This window comes from Vicugna pacos, unplaced genomic scaffold (assembly GCF_048564905.1).
Source record: "Vicugna pacos unplaced genomic scaffold, VicPac4 scaffold_20, whole genome shotgun sequence".
In the NCBI taxonomy this organism is placed as follows: Eukaryota; Metazoa; Chordata; class Mammalia; order Artiodactyla; family Camelidae; genus Vicugna; species Vicugna pacos.
The window spans coordinates 95,675,399-95,702,058 of NW_027328741.1; the positions used below are offsets into that span (position 1 = coordinate 95,675,399).

General features: G+C 45.2%; 1 long non-coding RNA gene across 1 annotated transcript; it reads right to left on the minus strand.

Moving 5' to 3' along the window:
• Positions 1-21,371: 21,371 nt before the first annotated feature.
• Positions 21,372-26,337, minus strand: LOC140693861 (uncharacterized). Its single transcript, XR_012069564.1, has 3 exons — positions 26,212-26,337; positions 22,939-23,011; positions 21,372-21,565 (listed from the first exon to the last, which is right to left on the minus strand). It is a non-coding gene; the product is annotated as an uncharacterized lncRNA (long non-coding RNA).
• Positions 26,338-26,660: the final 323 nt, after the last annotated feature.

Below are 26,660 nucleotides of genomic sequence, written 5' to 3' on the forward strand. Positions count from 1 at the left end.
GCTGCTGCCCAAAGACCTGAGGTCACAGGTCAGTTTCCAGAACCTGAAAGGGCAGACAGTGGAAGATCTGCCTGTCATCAGCTTACTGGTGAGGCTCCGAGGTACTTTCAGACTTGCCCAGTCCTGGTGAAGTCAACTTTAGGGGAGACACGAAGAGAAGCTGGCCGAAAAGCTGGCTGAACGGATTGAGGAGAGATGCGAACACATGGATGAGAGATGTTCTGCTACAATGGAGAATACTGGCGTGGAGACAGCTGTAGAGGATACCAGGCTCAAAAGACATTCATGAGACATATTGAACCTCGCTGATACTGGCAGAAACATACGGAGTGCCAACGTGGACTTGAGGAAGTTCCTCAATTCTCTTCTCCAAGAACGGGTCCAAGGTCCCTGACGTCTGCAAGAGAAGAGATGGCCGAGATGATCAAAACGCTCCTGTTCTTGGAAGAGGTCATGGGAATCCACACTTCCCAAGGGGCCTTCCCAAGCCATTCAGACCAGAATTCACCAAGCCCAGGTAAGCCTTTTCCCAGGTTTGGGCCTAGCTAGCAAGCACTTGCCTTCCCTCCCCTCCACACAGGCATCCATTTTGAAGGATCAGTAGCTGAGCTGCAATGAAGCCATTACGAGTAAAACAAGCCCCTCCTAGAATCAGAGTTCCTCCAGCTTCACACTCTGTGAACAACAGTGAACTCCTTAAAGGTCCAATAAACTTGGCTGAAATAGATAGGAATTGAATACTTAGCTCACACCTAGAAACGATGGCCTTCCGCTAGATTCAGCAAATGTTGTGTTTATGTCTTCCCTGGGGTGAAGGGAGTGTGGTAAGAGAGGGGAATCTGACTGAACTTGAATCTGTATTAGGCCTCAATTTTTCAAGACAGTATAGGTAAATAGTACAAGTCAGAAAGAGAACTGTACTGTAAAAGTCGCCAATGATATAAAAGACACAGCTTATGTGGATCGTCTTTCACTTGAGTCAAGCCCCCGTGGGCACTATATCATGCGGGTGCAGACTTGGTTGCGTTAAATGGCTTTACCCAACATGATCGGATGATTAAGCGTTCTCATCACTGATAGAAGAACACCTGGTTCTCCATAGACTAGCATAATTGCAGCAGGGTTCTCCTAGCTAGAATGCCTCTAGGTGCTTTTGGATTCAAACCTAAATGTATATATTTGGTTTCTTTCCTCTTGTATTTTCCTAGAGAGGGATGTTACCCCTTGAAATGCCAATATTGGCCAGTAGGTGTCATTGGGAGTAAAGGGCACCAATGCACAAGTGTATCCAAGTTTGGGGGTTATTTCAAGTTTCCAATAGTTATTTCATGGTTCCTGTTGGTTTCGGAGGCTTCAACCGTAAAGAGCCGACATGAACCCTTTAACAGTTTGGACTGCCAATTTGCATTCTATCTGTCTAGGTTTTCCGTCGAGCTGACAAAATGTTACCAAAATTGACAAGTCTGGCTTCTAGGTCGATTGAGTGTGTTTCAAAAAATAACTTCATTTCCGTATAACTCCCAAAACATGTAAATGAATTCTTTTAAACTTCTTAAAGACTGCAAATGAGATATCAACACAATGTCAAAACAGGTGTATTCGGACCATCCCTCCCACCACGGCTGTATAGAAACAAAGAGCTAAGCAAATATCACATTTCTGTGAAATGTATCTGGATAGTGTTGATTCATCGATGCCCAGTTGGCAGAGAAGAAGTGCAACCTGCACTCACTCGCTCCCATGAACAGAGCAATGGAAACATCCACTCACCCAGCCCTTGGCACAGGACACTTGCCGAAGAGAGGTCTGTTAATTCCAAAGACAGGATGAGGCCTCAGGACACCTGGAAGCAGGAGAAGGCAAAGCAGGAAATGGAATCCAGTGAGGGTCTGACCCCTGGTGATGGAGCAACAAGGGTGAAACTCTGTTTAACTTGGACGCACACTCTCAAGCGGACAGGAGACATGGGATAGAAGGTGATGTGCTGAGATTTACAAGAGTGCACAGCAGATGCTTGGCTGACAGAACTCAAAGAAACCAGCGCAAAATATCCCCACAGTTGATTCGGAGTCCAAGATCCCAGCTGCCACATTTGAGGTAGCAGAGGCAACGTTCTGTGAGGGATAGGGCTACGAATGATGGCACACGCTGAGTCTCAGGGATCTGGAGTGCATTGTGGGACGTGGTGGGTCGAATCAAGAGAGCAAACCAAAATGTGTACCAATGATAAAGCATCAAAACTGGTCACGTGGTTGAGATTACCAATATGTCCCATGGCCACACCCAGTGCATCTGCAGGACCAGGGACCAATTGGGCATTTTGCCAATAGAGCACGTGTGGGGCTGAATCAGAGATATCGTTCATCTGGTCTGAGGGATCCAGGGGGCCTTGGTTTTGAAATCAGAATGAAAAGCCTTAGGATCTGCTACATTCATAACCTGGGCTGGGATTATGGTTTGGTTTGAGGCACAGGATGCGCAACAGCTGTGTGGTTGCCTTTGTGCACCCGTGCCACAAGGATGAGTGGACAAGGAAGAGTGGTCCATGTCCACAGCGTTAGTAGAGGAAGCATTACCTACAGCATTATCTCCCTAAAGCGGATGCTACATTTTGGATGGCACCAGCACGGTACGGCACCGAGGACACCAAGGTAGGTCTGCGGGATCATTCCAGCAGGCCCTGATATGTGACATCCATAGATATGCTTCCACTGGTGTTTCTGTAGACAGAGAAGCTCTGAGAAGAACTGCTTTCATTGGGACATTCCCGTGGAACTACAAAGCACAAGCGCACTCTCAGTTTGCTGTTTTGGAAACACTCCAAAATGACATACAGCAGAATGCAGAGCTGAGAACCTTTAAAAGCTTCATTTCCACAAGAGGAAGTGTCCTGCGCACTTTCAGAATTGTGAGATAAGCATTATCAAAATGAAGTTATGCAAATCGAAATAGTATTGGTTTTTCATCAAAATTAACGCAACAACAGCAATTGGAGATATACCAGACAACACACACAGGAACACGATATGGCATCAATGTCTAGGAGAAATTGTCCGCACAGAAATCCCATGGAATTGCGTAGAGCCAAAAGTCTAAAATTTTCACTTAACAAAGCCCTAGAAATCCACATTACATACCTGATATTAACTGAGCAGTAGAGGTGAAGAAGTACAGTAAAAGAAACAGGAAGTACCATTTTCAGTTCCAAAGATATTGAAGGCCCAAAAGATAAGCTTTCAAACAACTAGACTGCAAAACGCTATCCAGACCATGTGTTGAAAATGGAGGTCAGGAAATCACTGAAAAACAACAGTGTCTCAGAATCACATAAGGCAGAATACCGGAAAAGGGGAAGAGAAAGTCTAAAGACGAGCCAAAAAATATCAGGAAACTCAATGGATGTGATAATATCAGGGCTAAAATTTAGTCGTAAGCAGACTAGATAATGCAGAGGGACGCGTGAATGACTGTGAAGACATGGGATCAGAAAAACCTCGGTCAGAAGCAGACATAGGAAAGCAAGTGCAAAGCAATGTAAACATTGCTGTTGAACCCTGGGTTAAGACAGGGCATGAAAGACTAGAATTCATAAGGGTCCCAGATGGAAAAGCAAGAGATAAGGAAACAAAAAATGTCTGAAAATTTATCTGTAGAAAAATCAGACTGAAACTTCCTGAAAGCCAAGAAAGAATCATGTATGCGAATTCAGGAATTACACAGCATCCAAAGGAGGTGGAATCCCAATAGACCTACCAGCAGCTGTATGATTCAAATCAACAAAGCTCACGAATATCACAGTGATTTAAAATGCACCTGGAGGAAACAACATCGTCACAAGGGAACCTCAAGAGGGGATTCAGCTGATATCTCGGCAGCAATATTGCAGGAGAGGGAGGAGTGCCAGGACACAGACCATATCCTGAATGGCCAAATGCTGCCACCTAGGGGAGCCTATGCCACATGACCGCCAGTCCTAATAACGGCAGAGCTAGAAAATTCCACAAACCGGCAAATCTTAAAAGAATTCAGCAGTTCAAAACTTATCCTACAAGAATGGTTGAGAAATCTACCCTGAATAGAAAAGCAGCAAGATGAAATGGAAAGAAGAAACCATTATTGGAAATGCAAGAAGAGCATGAGTGGCAAAGAAGAAACAAGAAGAAGGCAAGGAGGACATCAAAACCCTAAAGATGGGAGAGGGAAGCAGGAAATCATAGGTGATTGGAAGCACTCTCTTAAGTGAATCAGCTTATTTGACTCTCTGTTTCAAGCTTAAGGAGAGATGCATGGCCTGTCGTGTTTGCAATACAAGCGAGAAGCAGACCAACAAAGAATCAAACCAACAAACAAACACCAAAATGGTACGGTTGGCTGATATTTACCAAGGGAACCATGATTATTCAAAAGAAAATACTTAAGGTGATGTCAAGGATCATTCAGCATGCATCGACCCATTATCGCGGCTTGCATGTACTCAGCACACTTGTATTCGGAGGCGTGCATTCATATTCGTAAATTTTGATTCATAAGAACATATCGTGACCTAACCCTAATGCCGATTTGGAATCAAATGGATTCCTAGTCCGTGATGTAGACTTGTATGTCTTCCAACAGGATGAAGGAATGCCATATTCTAGGCTACGTAGAGAAGAATTGTAAGAAGCCTATAACAAAGGCAAGTAGCTCTGCCAAAGTGTACTAAGAGCAAAAGAGACTGACAGCAAAGTGCACATTGGGGTTGGTTTCATTTCTTGGAATTTCAGCCCCCATGAAACCAATGGATCCATGTCCTGAGAGTGCGGGTGTTTCAGCAGAAATCAGGCGACGCATATGTATTCCGGGTGTACGGATATTATAGGAACATAAGTCTCCTTTAGTGGGTCTCTGTGTACTGTGAACTGTTAGAAAGTTTAAAGACGTGTGAAACCATCAACTGAAAAGGGACACACTTCCCTCCATTGGTACAGTGCATAGAGATCTGAACAAAAGGAAAGAGGGAAGAAGAAAGGCCCATGGGACGCTAGTGGGTAGAATCACATTTACCTTAGGAACTTCTCGTCAGATGCAGCCCCTCCCCCAACACTGACAAGATGCAGCAGCCATTGGGGATGGCAGTTAGCGGTTGGATTCCAGGTGGAATGTTGGTGTGTACCGCGAGGCTTGTTGTGGCTGTTGGATCCTAGGTAACCGGGCAGAGTTCTGTGGGTGGATCAGTGTGATGGAGGGGCTGCCGCCCTCTGTGGAGCTTGGCTTAGGTGTTTGGTCCGGGAAGCTGTGTAAGTTCGAGATACTGCTGCTGCCCAAAGACCTGAGGTCACAGGTCAGTTTCCAGAACCTGAAAGGGCAGACAGTGGAAGATCTGCCTGTCATCAGCTTACTGGTGAGGCTCCGAGGTACTTTCAGACTTGCCCAGTCCTGGTGAAGTCAACTTTAGGGGAGACACGAAGAGAAGCTGGCCGAAAAGCTGGCTGAACGGATTGAGGAGAGATGCGAACACATGGATGAGAGATGTTCTGCTACAATGGAGAATACTGGCGTGGAGACAGCTGTAGAGGATACCAGGCTCAAAAGACATTCATGAGACATATTGAACCTCGCTGATACTGGCAGAAACATACGGAGTGCCAACGTGGACTTGAGGAAGTTCCTCAATTCTCTTCTCCAAGAACGGGTCCAAGGTCCCTGACGTCTGCAAGAGAAGAGATGGCAGAGATGATCAAAACGCTCCTGTTCTTGGAAGAGGTCATGGGAATCCACACTTCCCACGGGGCCTTCCCAAGCCATTCAGACCAGAATTCACCAAGCCCAGGTAAGCCTTTTCCCAGGTTTGGGCCTAGCTAGCAAGCACTTGCCTTCCCTCCCCTCCACACAGGCATCCATTTTGAAGGATCAGTAGCTGAGCTGCAATGAAGCCATTACGAGTAAAACAAGCCCCTCCTAGAATCAGAGTTCCTCCAGCTTCACACTCTGTGAACAACAGTGAACTCCTTAAAGGTCCAATAAACTTGGCTGAAATAGATAGGAATTGAATACTTAGCTCACACCTAGAAACGATGGCCTTCCGCTAGATTCAGCAAATGTTGTGTTTATGTCTTCCCTGGGGTGAAGGGAGTGTGGTAAGAGAGGGGAATCTGACTGAACTTGAATCTGTATTAGGCCTCAATTTTTCAAGACAGTATAGGTAAATAGTACAAGTCAGAAAGAGAACTGTACTGTAAAAGTCGCCAATGATATAAAAGACACAGCTTATGTGGATCGTCTTTCACTTGAGTCAAGCCCCCGTGGGCACTATATCATGCGGGTGCAGACTTGGTTGCGTTAAATGGCTTTACCCAACATGATCGGATGATTAAGCGTTCTCATCACTGATAGAAGAACACCTGGTTCTCCATAGACTAGCATAATTGCAGCAGGGTTCTCCTAGCTAGAATGCCTCTAGGTGCTTTTGGATTCAAACCTAAATGTATATATTTGGTTTCTTTCCTCTTGTATTTTCCTAGAGAGGGATGTTACCCCTTGAAATGCCAATATTGGCCAGTAGGTGTCATTGGGAGTAAAGGGCACCAATGCACAAGTGTATCCAAGTTTGGGGGTTATTTCAAGTTTCCAATAGTTATTTCATGGTTCCTGTTGGTTTCGGAGGCTTCAACCGTAAAGAGCCGACATGAACCCTTTAACAGTTTGGACTGCCAATTTGCATTCTATCTGTCTAGGTTTTCCGTCGAGCTGACAAAATGTTACCAAAATTGACAAGTCTGGCTTCTAGGTCGATTGAGTGTGTTTCAAAAAATAACTTCATTTCCGTATAACTCCCAAAACATGTAAATGAATTCTTTTAAACTTCTTAAAGACTGCAAATGAGATATCAACACAATGTCAAAACAGGTGTATTCGGACCATCCCTCCCACCACGGCTGTATAGAAACAAAGAGCTAAGCAAATATCACATTTCTGTGAAATGTATCTGGATAGTGTTGATTCATCGATGCCCAGTTGGCAGAGAAGAAGTGCAACCTGCACTCACTCGCTCCCATGAACAGAGCAATGGAAACATCCACTCACCCAGCCCTTGGCACAGGACACTTGCCAAAGAGAGGTCTGTTACTTCCAAAGACAGGATGAGGCCTCAGGACACCTGGAAGCAGGAGAAGGCAAAGCAGGAAATGGAATCCAGTGAGGGTCTGACCCCTGGTGATGGAGCAACAAGGGTGAAACTCTGTTTAACTTGGACGCACACTCTCAAGCGGACAGGAGACATGGGATAGAAGGTGATGTGCTGAGATTTACAAGAGTGCACAGCAGATGCTTGGCTGACAGAACTCAAAGAAACCAGCGCAAAATATCCCCACAGTTGATTCGGAGTCCAAGATCCCAGCTGCCACATTTGAGGTAGCAGAGGCAACGTTCTGTGAGGGATAGGGCTACGAATGATGGCACACGCTGAGTCTCAGGGATCTGGAGTGCATTGTGGGATGTGGTGGGTCGAATCAAGAGAGCAAACCAAAATGTGTACCAATGATAAAGCATCAAAACTGGTCACGTGGTTGAGATTACCAATATGTCCCATGGCCACACCCAGTGCATCTGCAGGACCAGGGACCAATTGGGCATTTTGCCAATAGAGCACGTGTGGGGCTGAATCAGAGATACCGTTCATCTGGTCTGAGGGATCCAGGGGGCCTTGGTTTTGAAATCAGAATGAAAAGACTTAGGATCTGCTACATTCATAACCTGGGCTGGGATTATGGTTTGGTTTGAGGCACAGGATGCGCAACAGCTGTGTGGTTGCCTTCGTGCACCCATGCCACAAGGATGAGAGGACAAGGAAGAGTGGTCCAAGTCCACAGCGTTAGAAGAGGAAGCATTACCTACAGCATTATCTCCCTAAAGCGGATGCTACATTTTGGATGGCACCAGCACGGTACGGCACCGAGGACACCAAGGTAGGTCTGCGGGATCATTCCAGCAGGCCCTGATATGTGACATCCATAGATATGCTTCCACTGGTGTTTCTGTAGACAGAGAAGCTCTGAGAAGAACTGCTTTCATTGGGACATTCCCGTGGAACTACAAAGCACAAGCGCACTCTCAGTTTGCTGTTTTGGAAACACTCCAAAATGACATAGAGCAGAATGCAGAGCTGAGAACCTTTAAAAGCTTCATTTCCACAAGAGGAAGTGTCCTGCGCACTTTCAGAATTGTGAGATAAGCATTATCAAAATGAAGTTATGCAAATCGAAATAGTATTGGTTTTTCATCAAAACTAATGCAACAACAGCAATTGGAGATATACCAGACAACACACACAGGAACACGATATGGCATCAATGTCTAGGAGAAATTGTCCGCACAGAAATCCCATGGAATTGCGTAGAGCCAAAAGTCTAAAATTTTCACTTAACAAAGCCCTAGAAGTCCACATTACATACCTGATATTACCTGAGCAGTAGAGGTGAAGAAGTACAGTAAAAGAAACAGGAAGTACCATTTTCAGTTCCAAAGATATTGAAGGCCCAAAAGATAAGCTTTCAAACAACTAGACTGCAAAACGCTATCCAGAACATGTGTTGAAAATGGAGGTCAGGAAATCACTGAAAAACAACAGTGTCTCAGAATCACATAAGGCCGAATACCGGAAAAGGGGAAGAGAAAGTCTAAAGACGAGCCAAAAAATATCAGGAAACTCAATGGATGTGATAATATCAGGGCTAAAATTTAGTCGTAAGCAGACTAGATAATGCAGAGGGACGCGTGAATGACTGTGAAGACATGGGATCAGAAAATCCTCGGTCAGAAACAGACATAGGAAAGCAAGTGCAAAGCAATGTAAACATTGCTGTTGAACCCTGGGTTAAGACAGGGCATGAAAGACTAGAATTCATAAGGGTCCCAGATGGAAAAGCAAGAGATAAGGAAACAAAAAATGTCTGAAAATTTATCTGTAGAAAAATCAGACTGAAACTTCCTGAAAGCCAAGAAAGAATCATGTATGCGAATTCAGGAATTACACAGCATCCAAAGGAGGTGGAATCCCAATAGACCTACCAGCAGCTGTATGATTCAAATCAACAAAGCTCACGAATATCACAGTGATTTAAAATGCACCTGGAGGAAACAACATCGTCACAAGGGAACCTCAAGAGGGGATTCAGCTGATATCTCGGCAGCAATATTGCAGGAGAGGGAGGAGTGCCAGGACACAGACCATATCCTGAATGGCCAAATGCTGCCACCTAGGGGAGCCTATGCCACATGACCGCCAGTCCTAATAACGGCAGAGCTAGAAAATTCCACAAACCGGCAAATCTTAAAAGAATTCAGCAGTTCAAAACTTATCCTACAAGAATGGTTGAGAAATCTACCCTGAATAGAAAAGCAGCAAGATGAAATGGAAAGAAGAAACCATTATTGGAAATGCAAGAAGAGCAGGAGTGGCAAAGAAGAAACAAGAAGAAGGCAAGGAGGACATCAAAACCCTAAAGATGGGAGAGGGAAGCAGGAAATCATAGGTGATTGGAAGCACTCTCTTAAGTGAATCAGCTTATTTGACTCTCTGTTTCAAGCTTAAGGAGAGATGCATGGCCTGTCGTGTTTGCAATACAAGCGAGAAGCAGACCAACAAAGAATCAAACCAACAAACAAACACCAAAATGGTACGGTTGGCTGATATTTACCAAGGGAACCATGATTATTCAAAAGAAAATACTTAAGGTGATGTCAAGGATCATTCAGCATGCATCGACCCATTATCGCGGCTTGCATGTACTCAGCACACTTGTATTCGGAGGCGTGCATTCATATTCGTAAATTTTGATTCATAAGAACATATCGTGACCTAACCCTAATGCCGATTTGGAATCAAATGGATTCCTAGTCCGTGATGTAGACTTGTATGTCTTCCAACAGGATGAAGGAATGCCATATTCTAGGCTACGTAGAGAAGAATTGTAAGAAGCCTATAACAAAGGCAAGTAGCTCTGCCAAAGTGTACTAAGAGCAAAAGAGACTGACAGCAAAGTGCACATTGGGGTTGGTTTCATTTCTTGGAATTTCAGCCCCCATGAAACCAATGGATCCATGTCCTGAGAGTGCGGGTGTTTCAGCAGAAATCAGGCGACGCATATGTATTCCGGGTGTACGGATATTATAGGAACATAAGTCTCCTTTAGTGGGTCTCTGTGTACTGTGAACTGTTAGAAAGTTTAAAGACGTGTGAAACCATCAACTGAAAAGGGACACACTTCCCTCCATTGGTACTGTGCATAGAGATCTGAACAAAAGGAAAGAGGGAAGAAGAAAGGCCCATGGGACGCTAGTGGGTAGAATCACATTTACCTTAGGAACTTCTCGTCGGATGCAGCCCCTCCCCCAACACTGACAAGATGCAGCAGCCATTGGGGATGGCAGTTAGCGGTTGGATTCCAGGTGGAATGTTGGTGTGTACCGCGAGGCTTGTTGTGGCTGTTGGATCCTAGGTAACCGGGCAGAGTTCTGTGGGTGGATCAGTGTGATGGAGGGGCTGCCGCCCTCTGTGGAGCTTGGCTTAGGTCTTTGGTCCGGGAAGCTGTGTAAGTTCGAGATACTGCTGCTGCCCAAAGACCTGAGGTCACAGGTCAGTTTCCAGAACCTGAAAGGGCAGACAGTGGAAGATCTGCCTGTCATCAGCTTACTGGTGAGGCTCCGAGGTACTTTCAGACTTGCCCAGTCCTGGTGAAGTCAACTTTAGGGGAGACACGAAGAGAAGCTGGCCGAAAAGCTGGCTGAACGGATTGAGGAGAGATGCGAACACATGGATGAGAGATGTTCTGCTACAATGGAGAATACTGGCGTGGAGACAGCTGTAGAGGATACCAGGCTCAAAAGACATTCATGAGACATATTGAACCTCGCTGATACTGGCAGAAACATACGGAGTGCCAACGTGGACTTGAGGAAGTTCCTCAATTCTCTTCTCCAAGAACGGGTCCAAGGTCCCTGACGTCTGCAAGAGAAGAGATGGCAGAGATGATCAAAACGCTCCTGTTCTTGGAAGAGGTCATGGGAATCCACACTTCCCACGGGGCCTTCCCAAGCCATTCAGACCAGAATTCACCAAGCCCAGGTAAGCCTTTTCCCAGGTTTGGGCCTAGCTAGCAAGCACTTGCCTTCCCTCCCCTCCACACAGGCATCCATTTTGAAGGATCAGTAGCTGAGCTGCAATGAAGCCATTACGAGTAAAACAAGCCCCTCCTAGAATCAGAGTTCCTCCAGCTTCACACTCTGTGAACAACAGTGAACTCCTTAAAGGTCCAATAAACTTGGCTGAAATAGATAGGAATTGAATACTTAGCTCACACCTAGAAACGATGGCCTTCCGCTAGATTCAGCAAATGTTGTGTTTATGTCTTCCCTGGGGTGAAGGGAGTGTGGTAAGAGAGGGGAATCTGACTGAACTTGAATCTGTATTAGGCCTCAATTTTTCAAGACAGTATAGGTAAATAGTACAAGTCAGAAAGAGAACTGTACTGTAAAAGTCGCCAATGATATAAAAGACACAGCTTATGTGGATCGTCTTTCACTTGAGTCAAGCCCCCGTGGGCACTATATCATGCGGGTGCAGACTTGGTTGCGTTAAATGGCTTTACCCAACATGATCGGATGATTAAGCGTTCTCATCACTGATAGAAGAACACCTGGTTCTCCATAGACTAGCATAATTGCAGCAGGGTTCTCCTAGCTAGAATGCCTCTAGGTGCTTTTGGATTCAAACCTAAATGTATATATTTGGTTTCTTTCCTCTTGTATTTTCCTAGAGAGGGATGTTACCCCTTGAAATGCCAATATTGGCCAGTAGGTGTCATTGGGAGTAAAGGGCACCAATGCACAAGTGTATCCAAGTTTGGGGGTTATTTCAAGTTTCCAATAGTTATTTCATGGTTCCTGTTGGTTTCGGAGGCTTCAACCGTAAAGAGCCGACATGAACCCTTTAACAGTTTGGACTGCCAATTTGCATTCTATCTGTCTAGGTTTTCCGTCGAGCTGACAAAATGTTACCAAAATTGACAAGTCTGGCTTCTAGGTCGATTGAGTGTGTTTCAAAAAATAACTTCATTTCCGTATAACTCCCAAAACATGTAAATGAATTCTTTTAAACTTCTTAAAGACTGCAAATGAGATATCAACACAATGTCAAAACAGGTGTATTCGGACCATCCCTCCCACCACGGCTGTATAGAAACAAAGAGCTAAGCAAATATCACATTTCTGTGAAATGTATCTGGATAGTGTTGATTCATCGATGCCCAGTTGGCAGAGAAGAAGTGCAACCTGCACTCACTCGCTCCCATGAACAGAGCAATGGAAACATCCACTCACCCAGCCCTTGGCACAGGACACTTGCCGAAGAGAGGTCTGTTACTTCCAAAGACAGGATGTGGCCTCAAGACACCTGGAAGCAGGAGAAGGCAAAGCAGGAAATGGAATCCAGTGAGGGTCTGACCCCTGGTGATGGAGCAACAAGGGTGAAACTCTGTTTAACTTGGACGCACACTCTCAAGCGGACAGGAGACATGGGATAGAAGGTGATGTGCTGAGATTTACAAGAGTGCACAGCAGATGCTTGGCTGACAGAACTCAAAGAAACCAGCGCAAAATATCCCCACAGTTGATTCGGAGTCCAAGATCCCAGCTGCCACATTTGAGGTAGCAGAGGCAACGTTCTGTGAGGGATAGGGCTACGAATGATGGCACACGCTGAGTCTCAGGGATCTGGGGTGCATTGTGGGATGTGGTGGGTCGAATCAAGAGAGCAAACCAAAATGTGTACCAATGATAAAGCATCAAAACTGGTCACGTGGTTGAGACTACCAATATGTCCCATGGCCACACCCAGTGCATCTGCAGGACCAGGGACCAATTCGGCATTTTGCCAATAGAGCACGTGTGGGGCTGAATCAGAGATATCGTTCATCTGGTCTGAGGGATCCAGGGGGCCTTGGTTTTGAAATCAGAATGAAAAGACTTAGGATCTGCTACATTCATAACCTGGGCTGGGATTATGGTTTGGTTTGAGGCACAGGATGCGCAACAGCTGTGTGGTTGCCTTCGTGCACCCGTGCCACAAGGATGAGAGGACAAGAAAGAGTGGTCCAAGTCCACAGCGTTAGAAGAGGAAGCATTACCTACAGCATTATCTCCCTAAAGCGGATGCTACATTTTGGATGGCACCAGCACGGTACGGCACCGAGGACACCAAGGTAGGTCTGCGAGATCATTCCAGCAGGCCCTGATATGTGACATCCATAGATATGCTTCCACTGGTGTTTCTGTAGACAGAGAAGCTCTGAGAAGAACTGCTTTCATTGGGACATTCCCGTGGAACTACAAAGCACAAGCGCACTCTCAGTTTGCTGTTTTGGAAACACTCCAAAATGACATAGAGCAGAATGCAGAGCTGAGAACCTTTAAAAGCTTCATTTCCACAAGAGGAAGTGTCCTGCGCACTTTCAGAATTGTGAGATAAGCATTATCAAAATGAAGTTATGCAAATCGAAATAGTATTGGTTTTTCATCAAAACTAATGCAACAACAGCAATTGGAGATATACCAGACAACACACACAGGAACACGATATGGCATCAATGTCTAGGAGAAATTGTCCGCACAGAAATCCCATGGAATTGCGTAGAGCCAAAAGTCTAAAATTTTCACTTAACAAAGCCCTAGAAGTCCACATTACATACCTGATATTACCTGAGCAGTAGAGGTGAAGAAGTACAGTAAAAGAAACAGGAAGTACCATTTTCAGTTCCAAAGATATTGAAGGCCCAAAAGATAAGCTTTCAAACAACTAGACTGCAAAACGCTATCCAGACCATGTGTTGAAAATGGAGGTCAGGAAATCACTGAAAAACAACAGTGTCTCAGAATCACATAAGGCCGAATACCGGAAAAGGGGAAGAGAAAGTCTAAAGACGAGCCAAAAAATATCAGGAAACTCAATGGATGTGATAATATCAGGGCTAAAATTTAGTCGTAAGCAGACTAGATAATGCAGAGGGACGCGTGAATGACTGTGAAGACATGGGATCAGAAAAACCTCGGTCAGAAGCAGACATAGGAAAGGAAGGGCAAAGCAATGTAAACATTGCTGTTGAACCCTGGGTTAAGACAGGGCATGAAAGACTAGAATTCATAAGGGTCCCAGATGGAAAAGCAAGAGATAAGGAAACAAAAAATGTCTGAAAATTTATCTGTAGAAAAATCAGACTGAAACTTCCTGAAAGCCAAGAAAGAATCATGTATGCGAATTCAGGAATTACACAGCATCCAAAGGAGGTGGAATCCCAATAGACCTACCAGCAGCTGTATGATTCAAATCAACAAAGCTCACGAATATCACAGTGATTTAAAATGCACCTGGAGGAAACAACATCGTCACAAGGGAACCTCAAGAGGGGATTCAGCTGATATCTCGGCAGCAATATTGCAGGAGAGGGAGGAGTGCCAGGACACAGACCATATCCTGAATGGCCAAATGCTGCCACCTAGGGGAGCCTATGCCACATGACCGCCAGTCCTAATAACGGCAGAGCTAGAAAATTCCACAAACCGGCAAATCTTAAAAGAATTCAGCAGTTCAACACTTATCCTACAAGAATGGTTGAGAAATCTACCCTGAATAGAAAAGCAGCAAGATGAAATGGAAAGAAGAAACCATTATTGGAAATGCAAGAAGAGCATGAGTGGCAAAGAAGAAACAAGAAGAAGGCAAGGAGGACATCAAAACCCTAAAGATGGGAGAGGGAAGCAGGAAATCATAGGTGATTGGAAGCACTCTCTTAAGTGAATCAGCTTATTTGACTCTCTGTTTCAAGCTTAAGGAGAGATGCATGGCCTGTCGTGTTTGCAATACAAGCGAGAAGCAGACCAACAAAGAATCAAACCAACAAACAAACACCAAAATGGTACGGTTGGCTGATATTTACCAAGGGAACCATGATTATTCAAAAGAAAATACTTAAGGTGATGTCAAGGATCATTCAGCATGCATCGACCCATTATCGCGGCTTGCATGTACTCAGCACACTTGTATTCGGAGGCGTGCATTCATATTCGTAAATTTTGATTCATAAGAACATATCGTGACCTAACCCTAATGCCGATTTGGAATCAAATGGATTCCTAGTCCGTGATGTAGACTTGTATGTCTTCCAACAGGATGAAGGAATGCCATATTCTAGGCTACGTAGAGAAGAATTGTAAGAAGCCTATAACAAAGGCAAGTAGCTCTGCCAAAGTGTACTAAGAGCAAAAGAGACTGACAGCAAAGTGCACATTGGGGTTGGTTTCATTTCTTGGAATTTCAGCCCCCATGAAACCAATGGATCCATGTCCTGAGAGTGCGGGTGTTTCAGCAGAAATCAGGCGACGCATATGTATTCCGGGTGTACGGATATTATAGGAACATAAGTCTCCTTTAGTGGGTCTCTGTGTACTGTGAACTGTTAGAAAGTTTAAAGACGTGTGAAACCATCAACTGAAAAGGGACACACTTCCCTCCATTGGTACTGTGCATAGAGATCTGAACAAAAGGAAAGAGGGAAGAAGAAAGGCCCATGGGACGCTAGTGGGTAGAATCACATTTACCTTAGGAACTTCTCGTCGGATGCAGCCCCTCCCCCAACACTGACAAGATGCAGCAGCCATTGGGGATGGCAGTTAGCGGTTGGATTCCAGGTGGAATGTTGGTGTGTACCGCGAGGCTTGTTGTGGCTGTTGGATCCTAGGTAACCGGGCAGAGTTCTGTGGGTGGATCAGTGTGATGGAGGGGCTGCCGCCCTCTGTGGAGCTTGGCTTAGGTCTTTGGTCCGGGAAGCTGTGTAAGTTCGAGATACTGCTGCTGCCCAAAGACCTGAGGTCACAGGTCAGTTTCCAGAACCTGAAAGGGCAGACAGTGGAAGATCTGCCTGTCATCAGCTTACTGGTGAGGCTCCGAGGTACTTTCAGACTTGCCCAGTCCTGGTGAAGTCAACTTTAGGGGAGACACGAAGAGAAGCTGGCCGAAAAGCTGGCTGAACGGATTGAGGAGAGATGCGAACACATGGATGAGAGATGTTCTGCTACAATGGAGAATACTGGCGTGGAGACAGCTGTAGAGGATACCAGGCTCAAAAGACATTCATGAGACATATTGAACCTCGCTGATACTGGCAGAAACATACGGAGTGCCAACGTGGACTTGAGGAAGTTCCTCAATTCTCTTCTCCAAGAACGGGTCCAAGGTCCCTGACGTCTGCAAGAGAAGAGATGGCAGAGATGATCAAAACGCTCCTGTTCTTGGAAGAGGTCATGGGAATCCACACTTCCCACGGGGCCTTCCCAAGCCATTCAGACCAGAATTCACCAAGCCCAGGTAAGCCTTTTCCCAGGTTTGGGCCTAGCTAGCAAGCACTTGCCTTCCCTCCCCTCCACACAGGCATCCATTTTGAAGGATCAGTAGCTGAGCTGCAATGAAGCCATTACGAGTAAAACAAGCCCCTCCTAGAATCAGAGTTCCTCCAGCTTCACACTCTGTGAACAACAGTGAACTCCTTAAAGGTCCAATAAACTTGGCTGAAATAGATAGGAATTGAATACTTAGCTCACACCTAGAAACGATGGCCTTCCGCTAGATTCAGCAAATGTTGTGTTTATGTCTTCCCTGGGGTGAAGGGAGTGTGGTAAGAGAGGGGAATCTGACTGAACTTGAATCTGTATTAGGCCTCAATTTTTCAAGACAGTATAGGTAAATAGTAAAAGTCAGAAAGAGAACTGTACTGTAAAAGTCGCCAATGATATAAAAGACACAGCTTATGTGGATCGTCTTTCACTTGAGTCAAGCCCCCGTGGGCACTATATCATGCGGGTGCAGACTTGGTTGCGTTAAATGGCTTTACCCAACATGATCGGATGATTAAGCGTTCTCATCACTGATAGAAGAACACCTGGTTCTCCATAGACTAGCATAATTGCAGCAGGGTTCTCCTAGCTAGAATGCCTCTAGGTGCTTTTGGATTCAAACCTAAATGTATATATTTGGTTTCTTTCCTCTTGTATTTTCCTAGAGAGGGATGTTACCCCTTGAAATGCCAATATTGGCCAGTAGGTGTCATTGGGAGTAAAGGGCACCAATGCACAAGTGTATCCAAGTTTGGGGGTTATTTCAAGTTTCCAATAGTTATTTCATGGTTCCTGTTGGTTTCGGAGGCTTCAACCGTAAAGAGCCGACATGAACCCTTTAACAGTTTGGACTGCCAATTTGCATTCTATCTGTCTAGGTTTTCCGTCGAGCTGACAAAATGTTACCAAAATTGACAAGTCTGGCTTCTAGGTCGATTGAGTGTGTTTCAAAAAATAACTTCATTTCCGTATAACTCCCAAAACATGTAAATGAATTCTTTTAAACTTCTTAAAGACTGCAAATGAGATATCAACACAATGTCAAAACAGGTGTATTCGGACCATCCCTCCCACCACGGCTGTATAGAAACAAAGAGCTAAGCAAATATCACATTTCTGTGAAATGTATCTGGATAGTGTTGATTCATCGATGCCCAGTTGGCAGAGAAGAAGTGCAACCTGCACTCACTCGCTCCCATGAACAGAGCAATGGAAACATCCACTCACCCAGCCCTTGGCACAGGACACTTGCCGAAGAGAGGTCTGTTACTTCCAAAGACAGGATGTGGCCTCAAGACACCTGGAAGCAGGAGAAGGCAAAGCAGGAAATGGAATCCAGTGAGGGTCTGACCCCTGGTGATGGAGCAACAAGGGTGAAACTCTGTTTAACTTGGACGCACACTCTCAAGCGGACAGGAGACATGGGATAGAAGGTGATGTGCTGAGATTTACAAGAGTGCACAGCAGATGCTTGGCTGACAGAACTCAAAGAAACCAGCGCAAAATATCCCCACAGTTGATTCGGAGTCCAAGATCCCAGCTGCCACATTTGAGGTAGCAGAGGCAACGTTCTGTGAGGGATAGGGCTACGAATGATGGCACACGCTGAGTCTCAGGGATCTGGGGTGCATTGTGGGATGTGGTGGGTCGAATCAAGAGAGCAAACCAAAATGTGTACCAATGATAAAGCATCAAAACTGGTCACGTGGTTGAGACTACCAATATGTCCCATGGCCACACCCAGTGCATCTGCAGGACCAGGGACCAATTCGGCATTTTGCCAATAGAGCACGTGTGGGGCTGAATCAGAGATATCGTTCATCTGGTCTGAGGGATCCAGGGGGCCTTGGTTTTGAAATCAGAATGAAAAGCCTTAGGATCTGCTACATTCATAACCTGGGCTGGGATTATGGTTTGGTTTGAGGCACAGGATGCGCAACAGCTGTGTGGTTGCCTTCGTGCACCCGTGCCACAAGGATGAGAGGACAAGAAAGAGTGGTCCAAGTCCACAGCGTTAGAAGAGGAAGCATTACCTACAGCATTATCTCCCTAAAGCGGATGCTACATTTTGGATGGCACCAGCACGGTACGGCACCGAGGACACCAAGGTAGGTCTGCGAGATCATTCCAGCAGGCCCTGATATGTGACATCCATAGATATGCTTCCACTGGTGTTTCTGTAGACAGAGAAGCTCTGAGAAGAACTGCTTTCATTGGGACATTCCCGTGGAACTACAAAGCACAAGCGCACTCTCAGTTTGCTGTTTTGGAAACACTCCAAAATGACATAGAGCAGAATGCAGAGCTGAGAACCTTTAAAAGCTTCATTTCCACAAGAGGAAGTGTCCTGCGCACTTTCAGAATTGTGAGATAAGCATTATCAAAATGAAGTTATGCAAATCGAAATAGTATTGGTTTTTCATCAAAACTAATGCAACAACAGCAATTGGAGATATACCAGACAACACACACAGGAACACGATATGGCATCAATGTCTAGGAGAAATTGTCCGCACAGAAATCCCATGGAATTGCGTAGAGCCAAAAGTCTAAAATTTTCACTTAACAAAGCCCTAGAAGTCCACATTACATACCTGATATTACCTGAGCAGTAGAGGTGAAGAAGTACAGTAAAAGAAACAGGAAGTACCATTTTCAGTTCCAAAGATATTGAAGGCCCAAAAGATAAGCTTTCAAACAACTAGACTGCAAAACGCTATCCAGACCATGTGTTGAAAATGGAGGTCAGGAAATCACTGAAAAACAACAGTGTCTCAGAATCACATAAGGCCGAATACCGGAAAAGGGGAAGAGAAAGTCTAAAGACGAGCCAAAAAATATCAGGAAACTCAATGGATGTGATAATATCAGGGCTAAAATTTAGTCGTAAGCAGACTAGATAATGCAGAGGGACGCGTGAATGACTGTGAAGACATGGGATCAGAAAAACCTCGGTCAGAAGCAGACATAGGAAAGGAAGGGCAAAGCAATGTAAACATTGCTGTTGAACCCTGGGTTAAGACAGGGCATGAAAGACTAGAATTCATAAGGGTCCCAGATGGAAAAGCAAGAGATAAGGAAACAAAAAATGTCTGAAAATTTATCTGTAGAAAAATCAGACTGAAACTTCCTGAAAGCCAAGAAAGAATCATGTATGCGAATTCAGGAATTACACAGCATCCAAAGGAGGTGGAATCCCAATAGACCTACCAGCAGCTGTATGATTCAAATCAACAAAGCTCACGAATATCACAGTGATTTAAAATGCACCTGGAGGAAACAACATCGTCACAAGGGAACCTCAAGAGGGGATTCAGCTGATATCTCGGCAGCAATATTGCAGGAGAGGGAGGAGTGCCAGGACACAGACCATATCCTGAATGGCCAAATGCTGCCACCTAGGGGAGCCTATGCCACATGACCGCCAGTCCTAATAACGGCAGAGCTAGAAAATTCCACAAACCGGCAAATCTTAAAAGAATTCAGCAGTTCAACACTTATCCTACAAGAATGGTTGAGAAATCTACCCTGAATAGAAAAGCAGCAAGATGAAATGGAAAGAAGAAACCATTATTGGAAATGCAAGAAGAGCATGAGTGGCAAAGAAGAAACAAGAAGAAGGCAAGGAGGACATCAAAACCCTAAAGATGGGAGAGGGAAGCAGGAAATCATAGGTGATTGGAAGCACTCTCTTAAGTGAATCAGCTTATTTGACTCTCTGTTTCAAGCTTAAGGAGAGATGCATGGCCTGTCGTGTTTGCAATACAAGCGAGAAGCAGACCAACAAAGAATCAAACCAACAAACAAACACCAAAATGGTACGGTTGGCTGATATTTACCAAGGGAACCATGATTATTCAAAAGAAAATACTTAAGGTGATGTCAAGGATCATTCAGCATGCATCGACCCATTATCGCGGCTTGCATGTACTCAGCACACTTGTATTCGGAGGCGTGCATTCATATTCGTAAATTTTGATTCATAAGAACATATCGTGACCTAACCCTAATGCCGATTTGGAATCAAATGGATTCCTAGTCCGTGATGTAGACTTGTATGTCTTCCAACAGGATGAAGGAATGCCATATTCTAGGCTACGTAGAGAAGAATTGTAAGAAGCCTATAACAAAGGCAAGTAGCTCTGCCAAAGTGTACTAAGAGCAAAAGAGACTGACAGCAAAGTGCACATTGGGGTTGGTTTCATTTCTTGGAATTTCAGCCCCCATGAAACCAATGGATCCATGTCCTGAGAGTGCGGGTGTTTCAGCAGAAATCAGGCGACGCATATGTATTCCGGGTGTACGGATATTATAGGAACATAAGTCTCCTTTAGTGGGTCTCTGTGTACTGTGAACTGTTAGAAAGTTTAAAGACGTGTGAAACCATCAACTGAAAAGGGACACACTTCCCTCCATTGGTACTGTGCATAGAGATCTGAACAAAAGGAAAGAGGGAAGAAGAAAGGCCCATGGGACGCTAGTGGGTAGAATCACATTTACCTTAGGAACTTCTCGTCGGATGCAGCCCCTCCCCCAACACTGACAAGATGCAGCAGCCATTGGGGATGGCAGTTAGCGGTTGGATTCCAGGTGGAATGTTGGTGTGTACCGCGAGGCTTGTTGTGGCTGTTGGATCCTAGGTAACCGGGCAGAGTTCTGTGGGTGGATCAGTGTGATGGAGGGGCTGCCGCCCTCTGTGGAGCTTGGCTTAGGTGTTTGGTCCGGGAAGCTGTGTAAGTTCGAGATACTGCTGCTGCCCAAAGACCTGAGGTCACAGGTCAGTTTCCAGAACCTGAAAGGGCAGACAGTGGAAGATCTGCCTGTCATCAGCTTACTGGTGAGGCTCCGAGGTACTTTCAGACTTGCCCAGTCCTGGTGAAGTCAACTTTAGGGGAGACACGAAGAGAAGCTGGCCGAAAAGCTGGCTGCACGGATTGAGGAGAGATGCGAACACATGGATGAGAGATGTTCTGCTACAATGGAGAATACTGGCGTGGAGACAGCTGTAGAGGATACCAGGCTCAAAAGACATTCATGAGACATATTGAACCTCGCTGATACTGGCAGAAACATATGGAGTGCCAACGTGGACTTGAGGAAGTTCCTCAATTCTCTTCTCCAAGAACGGGTCCAAGGTCCCTGACGTCTGCAAGAGAAGAGATGGCAGAGATGATCAAAACGCTCCTGTTCTTGGAAGAGGTCATGGGAATCCACACTTCCCACGGGGCCTTCCCAAGCCATTCAGACCAGAATTCACCAAGCCCAGGTAAGCTTTTTCCCAGGTTTGGGCCTAGCTAGCAAGCACTTGCCTTCCCTCCCCTCCACACAGGCATCCATTTTGAAGGATCAGTAGCTGAGCTGCAATGAAGCCATTACGAGTAAAACAAGCCCCTCCTAGAATCAGAGTTCCTCCAGCTTCACACTCTGTGAACAACAGTGAACTCCTTAAAGGTCCAATAAACTTGGCTGAAATAGATAGGAATTGAATACTTAGCTCACACCTAGAAACGATGGCCTTCCGCTAGATTCAGCAAATGTTGTGCTTATGTCTTCCCTGGGGTGAAGGGAGTGTGGTAAGAGAGGGGAATCTGACTGAACTTGAATCTGTATTAGGCCTCAATTTTTCAAGACAGTATAGGTAAATAGTACAAGTCAGAAAGAGAACTGTACTGTAAAAGTCGCCAATGATATAAAAGACACAGCTTATGTGGATCGTCTTTCACTTGAGTCAAGCCCCCGTGGGCACTATATCATGCGGGTGCAGACTTGGTTGCGTTAAATGGCTTTACCCAACATGATCGGATGATTAAGCGTTCTCATCACTGATAGAAGAACACCTGGTTCTCCATAGACTAGCATAATTGCAGCAGGGTTCTCCTAGCTAGAATGCCTCTAGGTGCTTTTGGATTCAAACCTAAATGTATATATTTGGTTTCTTTCCTCTTGTATTTTCCTAGAGAGGGATGTTACCCCTTGAAATGCCAATATTGGCCAGTAGGTGTCATTGGGAGTAAAGGGCACCAATGCACAAGTGTATCCAAGTTTGGGGGTTATTTCAAGTTTCCAATAGTTATTTCATGGTTCCTGTTGGTTTCGGAGGCTTCAACCGTAAAGAGCCGACATGAACCCTTTAACAGTTTGGACTGCCAATTTGCATTCTATCTGTCTAGGTTTTCCGTCGAGCTGACAAAATGTTACCAAAATTGACAAGTCTGGCTTCTAGGTCGATTGAGTGTGTTTCAAAAAATAACTTCATTTTCGTATAACTCCCAAAACATGTAAATGAATTCTTTTAAACTTCTTAAAGACTGCAAATGAGATATCAACACAATGTCAAAACAGGTGTATTCGGACCATCCCTCCCACCACGGCTGTATAGAAACAAAGAGCTAAGCAAATATCACATTTCTGTGAAATGTATCTGGATAGTGTTGATTCATCGATGCCCAGTTGGCAGAGAAGAAGTGCAACCTGCACTCACTCGCTCCCATGAACAGAGCAATGGAAACATCCACTCACCCAGCCCTTGGCACAGGACACTTGCCGAAGAGAGGTCTGTTACTTCCAAAGACAGGATGAGGCCTCAGGACACCTGGAAGCAGGAGAAGGCAAAGCAGGAAATGGAATCCAGTGAGGGTCTGACCCCTGGTGATGGAGCAACAAGGGTGAAACTCTGTTTAACTTGGACGCACACTCTCAAGCGGACAGGAGACATGGGATAGAAGGTGATGTGCTGAGATTTACAAGAGTGCACAGCAGATGCTTGGCTGAAAGAACTCAAAGAAACCAGAGCAAAATATCCCCACAGTTGATTCGGAGTCCAAGATCCCAGCTGCCACATTTGAGGTAGCAGAGGCAACGTTCTGTGAGGGATAGGGCTACGAATGATGGCACACGCTGAGTCTCAGGGATCTGGAGTGCATTGTGGGATGTGGTGGGTCGAATCAAGAGAGCAAACCAAAATGTGTACCAATGATAAAGCATCAAAACTGGTCACGTGGTTGAGACTACCAATATGTCCCATGGCCACACCCAGTGCATCTGCAGGACCAGGGACCAATTGGGCATTTTGCCAATAGAGCACGTGTGGGGCTGAATCAGAGATATCGTTCATCTGGTCTGAGGGATCCAGGGGGCCTTGGTTTTGAAATCAGAATGAAAAGACTTAGGATCTGCTACATTCATAACCTGGGCTGGGATTATGGTTTGGTTTGAGGCACAGGATGCGCAACAGCTGTGTGGTTGCCTTCGTGCACCCATGCCACAAGGATTAGAGGACAAGGAAGAGTGGGCCAAGTCCGCAGCGTTAGAAGAGGAAGCATTATCTACAGCATTATCTCCCTAAAGCGGATGCTACATTTTGGATGGCACCAGCACGGTACGGCACCGAGGACACCAAGGTAGGTCTGCGGGATCATTCCAGCAGGCCCTGATATGTGACATCCATAGATATGCTTCCACTGGTGTTTCTGTAGACAGAGAAGCTCTGAGAAGAACTGCTTTCATTGGGACATTCCCGTGGAACTACAAAGCACAAGCGCACTCTCAGTTTGCTGTTTTGGAAACACTCCAAAATGACATAGAGCAGAATGCAGAGCTGAGAACCTTTAAAAGCTTCATTTCCACAAGAGGAAGTGTCCTGCGCACTTTCAGAATTGTGAGATAAGCATTATCAAAATGAAGTTATGCAAATCGAAATAGTATTGGTTTTTCATCAAAACTAATGCAACAACAGCAATTGGAGATATACCAGACAACACACACAGGAACACGATATGGCATCAATGTCTAGGAGAAATTGTCCGCACAGAAATCCCATGGAATTGCGTAGAGCCAAAAGTCTAAAATTTTCACTTAACAAAGCCCTAGAAGTCCACATTACATACCTGATATTACCTGAGCAGTAGAGGTGAAGAAGTACAGTAAAAGAAACAGGAAGTACCATTTTCAGTTCCAAAGATATTGAAGGCCCAAAAGATAAGCTTTCAAACAACTAGACTGCAAAACGCTATCCAGACCATGTGTTGAAAATGGAGGTCAGGAAATCACTGAAAAACAACAGTGTCTCAGAATCACATAAGGCCGAATACCGGAAAAGGGGAAGAGAAAGTCTAAAGACGAGCCAAAAAATATCAGGAAACTCAATGGATGTGATAATATCAGGGCTAAAATTTAGTCGTAAGCAGACTAGATAATGCAGAGGGACGCGTGAATGACTGTGAAGACATGGGATCAGAAAAACCTCGGTCAGAAGCAGACATAGGAAAGGAAGGGCAAAGCAATGTAAACATTGCTGTTGAACCCTGGGTTAAGACAGGGCATGAAAGACTAGAATTCATAAGGGTCCCAGATGGAAAAGCAAGAGATAAGGAAACAAAAAATGTCTGAAAATTTATCTGTAGAAAAATCAGACTGAAACTTCCTGAAAGCCAAGAAAGAATCATGTATGCGAATTCAGGAATTACACAGCATCCAAAGGAGGTGGAATCCCAATAGACCTACCAGCAGCTGTATGATTCAAATCAACAAAGCTCACGAATATCACAGTGATTTAAAATGCACCTGGAGGAAACAACATCGTCACAAGGGAACCTCAAGAGGGGATTCAGCTGATATCTCGGCAGCAATATTGCAGGAGAGGGAGGAGTGCCAGGACACAGACCATATCCTGAATGGCCAAATGCTGCCACCTAGGGGAGCCTATGCCACATGACCGCCAGTCCTAATAACGGCAGAGCTAGAAAATTCCACAAACCGGCAAATCTTAAAAGAATTCAGCAGTTCAAAACTTATCCTACAAGAATGGTTGAGAAATCTACCCTGAATAGAAAAGCAGCAAGATGAAATGGAAAGAAGAAACCATTATTGGAAATGCAAGAAGAGCATGAGTGGCAAAGAAGAAACAAGAAGAAGGCAAGGAGGACATCAAAACCCTAAAGATGGGAGAGGGAAGCAGGAAATCATAGGTGATTGGAAGCACTCTCTTAAGTGAATCAGCTTATTTGACTCTCTGTTTCAAGCTTAAGGAGAGATGCATGGCCTGTCGTGTTTGCAATACAAGCGAGAAGCAGACCAACAAAGAATCAAACCAACAAACAAACACCAAAATGGTACGGTTGGCTGATATTTACCAAGGGAACCATGATTATTCAAAAGAAAATACTTAAGGTGATGTCAAGGATCATTCAGCATGCATCGACCCATTATCGCGGCTTGCATGTACTCAGCACACTTGTATTCGGAGGCGTGCATTCATATTCGTAAATTTTGATTCATAAGAACATATCGTGACCTAACCCTAATGCCGATTTGGAATCAAATGGATTCCTAGTCCGTGATGTAGACTTGTATGTCTTCCAACAGGATGAAGGAATGCCATATTCTAGGCTACGTAGAGAAGAATTGTAAGAAGCCTATAACAAAGGCAAGTAGCTCTGCCAAAGTGTACTAAGAGCAAAAGAGACTGACAGCAAAGTGCACATTGGGGTTGGTTTCATTTCTTGGAATTTCAGCCCCCATGAAACCAATGGATCCATGTCCTGAGAGTGCGGGTGTTTCAGCAGAAATCAGGCGACGCATATGTATTCCGGGTGTACGGATATTATAGGAACATAAGTCTCCTTTAGTGGGTCTCTGTGTACTGTGAACTGTTAGAAAGTTTAAAGACGTGTGAAACCATCAACTGAAAAGGGACACACTTCCCTCCATTGGTACTGTGCATAGAGATCTGAACAAAAGGAAAGAGGGAAGAAGAAAGGCCCATGGGACGCTAGTGGGTAGAATCACATTTACCTTAGGAACTTCTCGTCGGATGCAGCCCCTCCCCCAACACTGACAAGATGCAGCAGCCATTGGGGATGGCAGTTAGCGGTTGGATTCCAGGTGGAATGTTGGTGTGTACCGCGAGGCTTGTTGTGGCTGTTGGATCCTAGGTAACCGGGCAGAGTTCTGTGGGTGGATCAGTGTGATGGAGGGGCTGCCGCCCTCTGTGGAGCTTGGCTTAGGTCTTTGGTCCGGGAAGCTGTGTAAGTTCGAGATACTGCTGCTGCCCAAAGACCTGAGGTCACAGGTCAGTTTCCAGAACCTGAAAGGGCAGACAGTGGAAGATCTGCCTGTCATCAGCTTACTGGTGAGGCTCCGAGGTACTTTCAGACTTGCCCAGTCCTGGTGAAGTCAACTTTAGGGGAGACACGAAGAGAAGCTGGCCGAAAAGCTGGCTGCACGGATTGAGGAGAGATGCG